This window comes from Coregonus clupeaformis, chromosome 2 (genome assembly GCF_020615455.1).
Source record: "Coregonus clupeaformis isolate EN_2021a chromosome 2, ASM2061545v1, whole genome shotgun sequence".
Lineage (NCBI taxonomy): Eukaryota > Metazoa > Chordata > Actinopteri > Salmoniformes > Salmonidae > Coregonus > Coregonus clupeaformis.
In genome coordinates this window covers 21,712,953-21,724,328 of record NC_059193.1, presented here as the reverse complement: position 1 = coordinate 21,724,328, position 11,376 = coordinate 21,712,953, and the positions used below count along the sequence as shown (strand labels likewise).

Below are 11,376 nucleotides of genomic sequence, written 5' to 3'. Positions count from 1 at the left end.
GGATTTGGTGGACGCCAGGAGAATGCTACCTTCCCAATGCATAGTGCCAACTGTAAAGTTTGGTGGAGTAGGAATAATGGTCTGTGGCTGTTTTTCATGGTTCGGGCTAGGCCCCTTAGTTCCAGTGAAGGGAAACGCTACAGCATACAATGACATTCTAGACGATTCTGTGCTTCCAACTTTGTCTCAACAGTTTGGGGAGGGCCCTTTCCTGTTTCAGCATGACAGTTCCCCTGTGCACAAAGCGATGTCCATACAAAAATGGTTTATCGAGATCGGTGTGGAAGAACTTCACTGGCCTGCACAGAGCCCTGACCTCAAACCCATCGAACACCTTTGGAATTAATTGGAACGTCGACTGCGAGCCAGGCCTAATCGCCCAACCTCAGTGCCCAACCTCACTAATGCTCTTATGGCTGAATGGAAGCAAGTCGCCACAGCAATGTTCCAACATCTAGTGGAAAGCCTTCCCAGAAGAGTGGAGGCTGTTATATCAGCAAAGGGGGGACCAACTCCATATTCATGCCCATGATTTTGGAATGAGATGTTCGACGAGCAGGTGTCCACATACTTTTGATCATGTAGTGTATCAACACACTCATGAACTCAACTTGACAACAGTGACTAATTGTCAAATCAGTAAATCATGAACAAATATTAATATTGATTGTGTCATTATTTTATTAAAAAGATTGTGTGTAAATACAAAGGCAAACGATTAACTTCTATACATGTGGTGTTCTGTACATGTCCTATGATGTTCTATGATGTTGTATACATGTGCTATGATGTTCGACACATGTGCTATGATGTTCTATACATGTGCTATGACCTATTCATGCAGTGAATCAAATGCATAATTCACACTATCAATAGATATATAGGATGAAATAAATTGCTTTCTGGAGGCTGAGTAGGCTACACTGTTGGGAGAGGCGGAGATGAGGACTCGAGCAGGTAGGTGTGTGTATTGAGAGAGTGAGAGAGAGAGACTCGCGGGCGACTTGTTTGCTGAGGATATTGGATTTCTCTATTCATCGTCGTTAGTTCTCTGAGGACGTCAAATGCGCTGACCATCCCCGCTGTAGCCTGTCACTCGCGGGGTTGTCTGGCCGTGGACAAAGACTGGACCGGACAGCCGTGATTGTTAAAAAAAAAAAAGGAGCCGGTACATTACCACACCTTTATTGCGCGTTGAAGGCACTATATGAACTGTCCGCTAACGAAGGGACTCTTGAATGGTTTTCAGTTGGATTTTATTTTACGCGTATTTTTCTGTGAAGGTTCGGGATCTTGCTCAAGAATAAGCGCGTTTTAGAAGATCAAAACCATTGAATGACCACACGAATATATGTGCTACTGTAAACCAAGACATTAACCTGAGTAGACCCCAACGTCATTCCATTGTGGCTTAACACAAATCAGCTTTCTTGGATCTTACTTTTGTTAGTGGATTTTTGGATAATAGATTTTTCTCCCACGGATCTTTGGATTAACATAACTGTAGAATTAATATAATACACGGAATACTCACCACGAGGAAAGATGGGGAACAGTGTCTAGTACTGGTAAGTGAAGCGAGGTTACTATACAATAAGCAGAATAATAGATTAACATTTCATTCACGCCCACATGCGTGCGTGTGTTTTATAATGACTTTATCTGCATTAAAATATGCTTATGCCATATTTCAATCTTAGTGTCTATCCAATCAACGATGGAGCATTAAAACGTCAACATGCTGTCAGAAAAAAATAGTGCATGACTGAAGCTTAAATTCACTTGTCATTGATGGCTGCAACTACACTCCCCTATAGCCTACGTATTTATTTGTACAGTTAAGCTAAAACGTTTGCTTTGGCTCTATACTCCAGCATTTTGGATTTGAGATCAAATGTGTTATATGAGGTGACAGTACAGAATATCACCTTTTATTTGAGGGTATTTTCATACATATGTATTATCGTTTAGAAATGAAAGCACTTTATGTATCTAGTCACTTGTATCTTTTTCTGAACACTTCGACATTAATGTGGATGCTACCATGATTATGGATAATCATGAATGAATCGTGAATAATGATAAGTGAGAAGGTTTAAGAGCCATAAATATCATAACATTTTATCTCAAATCCAAAATGTTGGAGTATAGAGCCAAATTAAACGTTTTAGTTTCATCGTCTAAAGAAAATAAGTAGGGGAGTGTATACTCTCAATCTCTAATACAATTTAACTTTGTAGTATTATGCAAATGAGTTATTCAATAGCTTACACAGCTATTATTGTGCAGAGTGTTCTGCGGAGTATACTACCATGTTGGGATCAGTCAGTGTGAACAAGTACCTCAACTTGTAGCCGTCATTGTAAATAAGAATTTGTTCTTAACTGACTTGCCTAGTTAAATACAGGTAAAAAAAGTATAAACTAAATAAACTCCACCATGATATCATCCACAGAGTTGAGCCTAACGTTTTTTAAATGAACCTCCTGGCTCCTTCAAGTCGCTATGCAGTTGAAACTTCAAACATTTAAATTCTTAAACCCTTACCATGTTTCTACAGTGCCTTGCAAAATTATGCATCCCCTTGGCGTTTTTCCTATTTTGTTGCATTACAACCTGTAATTTAAATGGATCTTTATTTGAATTTCATGTAATGGTCATACACAAAATAGTCCAAATTGGTGAAGTGAAATGAAAAAAATTACTTGTTTCACAAAATAAAATAAAAATATATATGGAAAAGTGGTGCATGCATTTGTATTCACCCCCTTTACTATGAAGCCCTTAAATAAGATCTGGTGCAACCAATTACCTTCAGAAGTCACATAATTAGTTAAATAAAGTCCACCTGTGTGCAATCTAAGTGTCACATTATCTGTCACATGATCTCAGTATATATATACACCTGTTCTGAAAGGCCCCAGAGTCTGCAACACCACTAAGCAAGGGGCACCACCAAGCAAGCGGCACCATGAAGACCAAGGAGCTCTCCAAACAGGTCAGGGACAAAGTTGTGGAGAAGTACAGATAAGGGTTGGGTTATAAAAAAATATCTGAAACTTTGAACATCCCACGGAGCACCATTAAATCCATTATTAAAAAATGGAAAGAATATGGCACCACAACAAGCCTGCCAAGAGAGGGACGCCCACCAAAACCCACAGACCAGGCAAGGAGGGCATTAATCAGAGAGGCAACAAAGAGACCAAAGATAACCCTGAAGGAGCGGCAAAGCTCCACAGCGGAGATTGGAGTATATGGTAGAAGGTACTCTGTTCAGATGAGACTAAAATTGAGCTTTTTGGCCATCAAGGAAAACGCTATGTCTGGCGCAAACCCAACACCTCTCATCACCCCGAGAACACCATCCCCACAGTGAAGCATGGTGGTGGCAGCATCATGCTGTGGGGATGTTTTTCATCGGCAGGGACTGGGAAACTGGTCAGAATTGAAGGAATGATGGATGGCGCTAAATACAGGGAAATTCTTGAGGGAAACCTTTCAGTCTTCCAGAGATTTGAGACTGGGACGGAGGTTCACCTTCCAGCAAGACAATGACCCTAAGCATACTGCTAAAGTATGATACAAACCCCCCAAAAATCCATTTGAATTCCAGGTTGTAAGGCAACAAAATACGAAAAATGGGGTGAATACTTTCGCAAGCCACTCTATGTTTGTCCTCTGTTGAAGTGTGCATTTCTTTGTTTGCTGAAATCCATACTTTTTCATAAAACATTAATCAAACACAACCATGACTGTTTCCTTGCTGAGATTCAATTGGCACATGCGCATTCCCACTGAGTTGCCATCTTAGAATAACAGCAATAAGGGAACATGAGGAAAGAGTCAGAAATACACAGCTCTCCTAAATTATGTAAATTCATTCCATTTAAACTACATGGCTTGTATGCTAAACTTACCTTTCTTATCTCGCCTCTCTGTGTAATCATTAACCGTGCAGGGATACATTGTAAACGCAACTACTTCCTCAAACGGGGTGTTGCTATTCTGCTCTCTCTAGTTTCACAGCACTAGTAGCATAGTAGGCGAAATGCTATTTAGCGCTTCCTGGACTTACACCATTATTTTGTTATAATTATATTCATACAGTATAGCCTAGTGTAGGGCTAATGGTTTTGAGGTCTGAGGATCATCATAGCCCGTGCGTAAATTTCCCGCGTGCGTAGGATGATTTCGTAGAGAGCTTCGGAGGGACGTGTGTATCCCAGGTAGGATAATTGATTCTCTATATCGTAATAGTCATAAATCAACTGTTATTGAATATTCAAACCATACAGAGGTACTAGATCCGGGAACATATTGGAGATGTGGCACAACTGGCATGTTCCCTATAATTTTGATTTCATTGTGAATACGAACAGTATCCCAACTTTTGACAGAGCCTCAGCCAACTGCCCTCTCACTGAACACACATTCACTCTGTCACAATCTATAAATGATGGATTCCTTGGTACAGGATGTATAAGTTTGTAGTGCATGGATGGATTCCCTATGAGGCATTATGATGATATTAGGCTTAGAAAACCTGTTAGGTGGGCAGAGAGACACTCAAGACCTTGTGGCTGACATCCACACCAAAGGCATTAGCCCTGCTACAACTTTCCCACCCCCTCATCTCCAGTCCCCTCCACCCCTCACCCCTCACCCCCACCCTGCTCTTCCCAGGTCCTGAGGTGGAGTGAGGGGGTTCAGGTTTCCCACCCTCCCCTACCTACGCAGGCAGCATGGAGCTCCAGCCTGAGAGATCCTCCCCAGTAGACCTAATGCTACTGTAGCTGCTCCTTTCACACAGAGATGCCCTAACCACCTGAACCCTGCATGTAGCCTTCTCTAACCACCTGAACCCTGCATGTAGCCTTCTCTAACCACTTGAACCCTGCATGTAGCCTTCTCTAACCACTTGAACCCTGCATGTAGCCTTCTCTAACCACTTGAACCCTGCATGTAGCCTTCTCTAACCACCAGACCTCTGCATGTAGCCTTCTCTAACCACTTGAACCCTGCATGTAGCCTTCTCTAACCACTTGAACCCTGCATGTAGCCTTCTCTAACCACCAGACCTCTGCATGTAGCCTTCTCTAACCACTTGAACCCTGCATGTAGCCTTCTCTAACCACCAGACCTCTGCATATAGCCTTCTCTAACCACCAGACCCCTGCATGTAGCCTCTCTCTCTCTCTCTCTCTCTCTCTCTCTCTCTCTCTCTCTCTCTCTCTCTCTCTCTCTCTCTCTCTCTCTCTCTCTCTCTCTCTCTCTCTCTCTCTCACACACCCTGGGAAAAGGGCAGAAGCCCTTACCTCTGTGACCTCTCTCACAATGGCTCACATTTACTGAAGTAAGTGCTGTGTACTTACAACAAACTAACTTTGATACAGCTGAGGGTGACGTCACTATGCACTCTCTGCAAATATATAGTTTCTATGGGCACACTGGTGATACAGTTGTAAATTGAAACCTGGGCCTTATCCACAAAGCATCTCAGAGTTAGAGTGCTGTTCAAGGATCAGTTTAGCCTTTCAGATAATAATGAATAAGATTATATGGACATATTATAGATCAGCACTCCTACTTTGAGACGGATACAGGCTCTGAGGGCTCAAGTTCCTCTTAGAGAAGGGTTCCTGTGAGTCACCATGGCCAGGGCAGTCATTCAACATCTCCCAGGTGGGCTCCTGCACCACATGTGCCCCAATCCTCCAATCCAGGCCCGGTCTAGAGAGAGAAACAGGTGTGCGCCTAACGAGGGCATCATTTACTTTGATGTAATGTGAAATGGAAAGGGGCTTCCCACAGCCCAGAATGTGAGGTCATGGTGGGTAGTGTATACTCAGGATCTGAGCGTGTGTCTGAGTGGTAAACACAGAGAGGGGCTGTTAGTCTGGCTGGTGATTGTTGTTATAAGTAGTCCAAATACATGGCTTGGGCAAATCTCAAAGGACACCCTATTCTACATTCCACACGCACACTCATTATGCTTCAGTAACAATGTCTCAGTCTCTCATGTCACATTTGAGACACACACATGGGCGTGCAGTGGAATACGAACGTTATGGCCGTGAATGCTCTGTGTCCAGAGAAAGAGAGTGAAGAGACAGCGACATGAAAGAAGAGAGGGATGATAGTGATGAAATAATGGAGGGAGAGTGTCACAGTCGAGAGTCAACAGGCTTCTAATTACCTCACAATATGGTAGCTATGGACGCCATGGCAACGCTCACCACACTACACAGTTCATCTTAGCTCCCTGGAATGCTGCACGGCATTAGTGATGTCATTCAAGCAGAGTCTGTAAAATGTGATAGTTACCTGTAGGTTACATTCAAGAAATACTACATGAGGCTATGCCTAGTTATATGTATGTGTATCATTCATACGTTTCCATAATGTGGTGCAGGGATGGGCAACTGGTGGCAACTGGCAGCCCGACCCCCTTTTGAAGGCCCTCGGATCAATTGCCCAAGAAAAATATAAAAAATTATAATATAATAATATTTTTTGGGGGGGGGAACTCAGTCGGGGACTCAACTTACTGTTGCGTGTTAGAATAGTAGAATACACAAGGTGCAATTTCGAAATGTGGTTGTGCATCAGCAGTTTTTCTCTTGTTATGTCAGTCTCTGATAGTTACTCAATTAGCCCATGTAAGCTAAACATTTTTAGATTGCTAAGGTAGTTAGCAGCCAGCTATCTAAACATGTTATCATGGTCGAATTACCAGCTGGGGGGCCTCCATTGATGATGTTAGTCAGTCTCACTCACATATCATATTAAAAACTGCAAACATTTCTCTCTACCCTATGGCAAAATGTGTAGAATTGCAGAAAACTTGCCTTAAAACTGCAACATTTTCTCTACACCCCATGGCCATGAGTAGAATTGCACAAAATTAACCCTAAAACTTGGCTCGCCACTGTCAAGAGGGGGGCCACTAAAATGTTTTGCTCGCAATATGTGTGTGTAAGGGGGGGAGCTAACCATACATACTTCCCTATGGTAACCTTCAAACAATTAGCAAGCCACTTGTGATGTGGCATCGTGTTGCATTTGATCGCGGCAATCTCCAGATAGGCCGCAGCTGTCTGTATGGCTGCTATCTGTCTGTCTGTAGGGCTGCTATCTGTCTGTCTGTCTGTAGGTCTGCTATCTGTCTGTCTGTAGGGCTGTTATCTGTCTGTCTGTCTGTATGGCTGCTATCTGTCTGTCTGTAGGGCTGCTATCTGTCTGTCTGTCTGTAGGGCTGCTATCTGTCTGTCTGTAGGGCTGCTATCTGTATGTCTGTCTGTAGGGCTGCTATCTGTATGTCTGTCTGTAGGGCTGCTATCTGTATGTCTGTCTGTAGGGCTGCTATCTGTATGTCTGTCTGTAGGGCTGCTATCTTTCTGTCTGTCTGTAGGGCTGCTATCTTTCTGTCTGTCTGTAGGGATGCTATCTGTCTGTCTGTCTGTAGGGATGCTATCTGTCTGTCTGTCTGTAGGGCTACTATCTGTCTGTCTGTAGGGCTGCTATCTGTCTTTCTGTCTGTATGGCTGCTATCTGTCTGTCTGTCTGTCTGTCTTTCTGTCTGTATGGCTGCTATCTGTCTTTCTGTCTGTATGGCTGCTATCTGTCTGTCTGTATGGCTGCTATCTGTCTGTCTGTAGGGCTGCTATCTGTCTGTCTGTCTGTAGGGCTGCTATCTGTCTGTCTGTCTGTCTGTATGGCTACTATCTGTCTGTCTGTAGGGCTTCTATCTGTCTGTCTGTATGGCTGCTATCTGTCCGTCTGTCTCTGATCCTGTCACAACACATCTTTATGCTTCAGTAACAATGTCTCTGTCTCTCATGTCACATCATGTCTGTCTCTCATGTCACATCATGTCTGTCTCTCATGTCACATCATGTCTGTCTCTCATGTCACATCATGTCTCTGATGTCACATCATGTCTCTATCTCTCATGTCACATAATGTCTCTGTCTCTCATGTCACATCATGTCTGTCTCTCATGTCACATCATGTCTCTGTCGCTCCACTGTCCTGTAGGGGTAATAAGGGATTCAATCAGAATCTTGACAGACATTGCGAAATTAGTAATGCAGCAGTATTAGATTTGCATCGGTTGCCAATTACTTGTAGTTGATTGCGTTATGTGGCAATTATGTCGCATGGTTGTGCAAAATCAATGTAAATAATTCTTTTTACAACCCTTTTTGAATCACACCAAAATATCTTATGGTAACTAGAAAGTTATTTATTCTGTCCAGGCATTGATGCTCTACCAACTGAGCTACAGAGGACCCACCCTACTGAACAAAAACATAAATGCAACAATTTCAAAAATTTTACTGAGTTACAGTTCATAGAAGGAAATCAGTCAATTGAAATAAATTCATTAGGCCCTAATCTATGAATTTCACATGACTGGGCAGGGGCGCAGTCATGGGTGGACCTGGGAGGGCATAGGCCCACCCACTTGGGAGCCAGGCCCACCCACTGGGGAGCCAGGCCCAGCCAATCAGAATCAGTTTTTCCCTACAAAAGGGCTTTATTACAGACAGAAATACTCCTCAGAACCCCTCTCAAATTCTCTAATGACGTTGTAGGCAGCTTATGGTAGAGAAATTAACATTACATTATCTGGCAACAGCTCTGGTGGACATTCCTGCAGTCAGCTTGCCAATTGCACGCTCCTTCAAAACTTGAGACATCTGTGGCATTGTATTGTGTGACAAAACTGCACATTTTAGAGTGACCTTTTATTGTCCCCAGCACAAGGTGCACCTGTGTATTGATCATGCTGTTTCATCAGCTTCTTGATATGCCACAACTGTTAGGTGGATGGATTATCTTGGTAAAGGATAAATGCTCACTAACATGGATGTAAATCAATTTGGGCACACAATTTGAGAGAATTAAGCTTTTTGTGCTTATGGAAAGTTCAGCTCATGGAACATGGGACCAACACTTTACATGTTACGTTTATATTTTTGTTCAGTATATACACAGTGAGGGAAAAAAGTATTTGATCCCCTGCTGATTTTGTACGTTTGCCCACTGACAAAGACATGATCAGTCTATAATTTTAATGGTAGGTTTATTTGAACAGTGAGAGACAGAATAACAACAAAAAAATCCAGAAAAACACATGTCAAAAATGTTATAAATTGATTTACATTTTAATGAGGGAAATAAGTATTTGACCCCTCTGCAAAACATGACTTAGTACTTGGTGGCAAAACCCTTGTTGGCAATCACAGAGGTCAGACGTATCTTGTAGTTGGCCACCAGGTTTGCACACATCTCAGGAGGGATTTTGTTCCACTCCTTTTTGCAGGTCTTCTCCAAGTCATTAAGGTTTCGAGGCTGACGTTTGGCAACTTGAACCTTCAGCTCCCTCCACAGATTTTCTATGGGATTAAGGTCTGGAGACTGGCTAGGCCACTCCAGGACCTTAATGTCCATCTTCTTGAGCCAATCCTTTGTTGCCTTGGTCGTGTGTTTTGGGTCATTGTCATGCTGGAATACCCATCCACAACCCATTTTGAATGCCCTGGCTGAGGGAAGGAGGTTCTCACCCAAGATTTGACGGTACATGGCCCCGTCCATCGTCCCTTTGATGCAGTGAAGTTGTCCTGCCCCCTTAGCAGAAAAACACCCCCAAAGCATAATGTTTCCACCTCCATGTTTGACGGTGGGGATGGTGTTTTTGGGGTCATAGGCAGCATTCCTCCTCCTCCAAACACGGCGAGTTGAGTTGATGCCAAAGAGCTCGATTCTGGTCTCATCTGACTACAACACTTTCACCCAGTTCTCCTCTGAATCATTCAGATGTTCATTGGCAAACTTCAGACGGCCCTGTATATGTGCTTTCTTGAGCAGGGGGACCTTGCGGGCGCTGCAGGATTTCAGTCCTTCATGGAGTAGTGTGTTACCAATTGTTTTCTTGGTGACTATGGTCCCAGCTGCCTTGAGATCATTGACAAGATCCTCCCGTGTAGTTCTGGGCTGATTCCTCATCGTTCTCATGATCATTGCAACTCCACGAGGTGAGACCTTGCATGGAGCCCCAGGCCGAGGGAGATTGACAGTTATTTTGTGTTTCTTCCATTTGCGAATAATCACACCAACTGTTGTCACCTTCTCACCAAGCTGCTTGGCGATGGTCTTGTAGCCCAAGCCTTGTGTAGGTCTACAATCTTGTCCCTGACATCCTTGGAGAGCTCTTTGGTCTTGGCCATGGTGGAGAGTTTGGAATCTGATTGATTGATTGCTTCTGTGGACAGGTGTCTTTTATACAGGTAACAAGCTGAGATTAGGAGCACTACCTTTAAGAGTGTGCTCCTAATCTCAGCTTGTTACCTGTATAAAAGACACCTGGGAGCCAGAAACCTTTCTGATTGAGAGGGGGTCAAATACTTATTTCCCTCATTAAAATGCAAATCAATTTATAACATTTTTGACATGCGTTTTTCTGGATTTTGTTGTTGTTATTCTGTCTCTCACTGTTCAAATAAACCTACCATTAAAATTATAGACTGATCATTTCTTTGTCAGTGGGCAAACGTACAAAATCAGCAGGGGATCAAATACTTTTTTCCCTCACTGTATGGTGTTGAGAGTATATGATTTTCAATGTTGATACTTTTGAAGTTAAGAGCAGAGCTATACTGTACTGACATCTGATAAGAAGAGGAAGGATGTTAAATGAATACTCTATACAGCAACTCCATCATGCAAAACCAGCACGTTTGATAGACACTAACGTTTCAGTGTGTGCCCTTATGCTTCCCAAGCTCACACGCACACACACACACACACGCACACACACACACACACACACACACACGCACACACACACACACACACACACACACACACACACACACACACACAAATACACGCATTCACACACCACATACACACACACCACACACACTGTCCAAACTAAGTGAGGAATGAGGCTGGCTGGTTGCCTCTAACACACACACTCCCGGGATAGGGTAGTGTTTATTGGAAGATTATTCCCAAAGAGGTTTACACTGGGGATTGATGAAGCTGATCCAGGATGGTGGTGGCTGTTTAACAGAGGGATTTAGGGAACATGTTCATGTTAAGCTCAGCCTCTCTCTCTATCTCACTGACATGCCATACCACAGAAAGAGGGCGGGTGGCGAATGGGTGGAGAAATGGAATACTGCAATGGTAACGCGATAGTGTGTGTGTGTGTGTGTGTGTGTGTGTCTACATGTGTGAATGTGTGTGTAACACAATGCACTCATTTGTCTGCAGCTGAATCCCCCACACACCACAAACAAAGGAAGGCGGTTTATGGTTTGTTAGAAAGCACACTGAGACATAAGCTTGGTATTTTTCGCTCTC

At 43.2% G+C, this 11,376-nt stretch overlaps 1 protein-coding gene across 4 annotated transcripts in view; it reads left to right on the top strand.

Moving 5' to 3' along the window:
* The first annotated feature begins 942 nt into the window (after positions 1-942).
* LOC123481550 (ras-GEF domain-containing family member 1C-like) overlaps positions 943-11,376 on the top strand; it is a 35,253-nt gene continuing 24,819 nt past the window's right edge. For all 4 annotated transcript variants that reach the window (XM_045205979.1, XM_045205975.1, XM_045205985.1 and 1 more), the window contains exon 1: positions 943-1,568. The gene's annotated coding sequence lies outside the window, so the exon portion shown is untranslated. The remainder of the gene's footprint in view (positions 1,569-11,376) is intronic.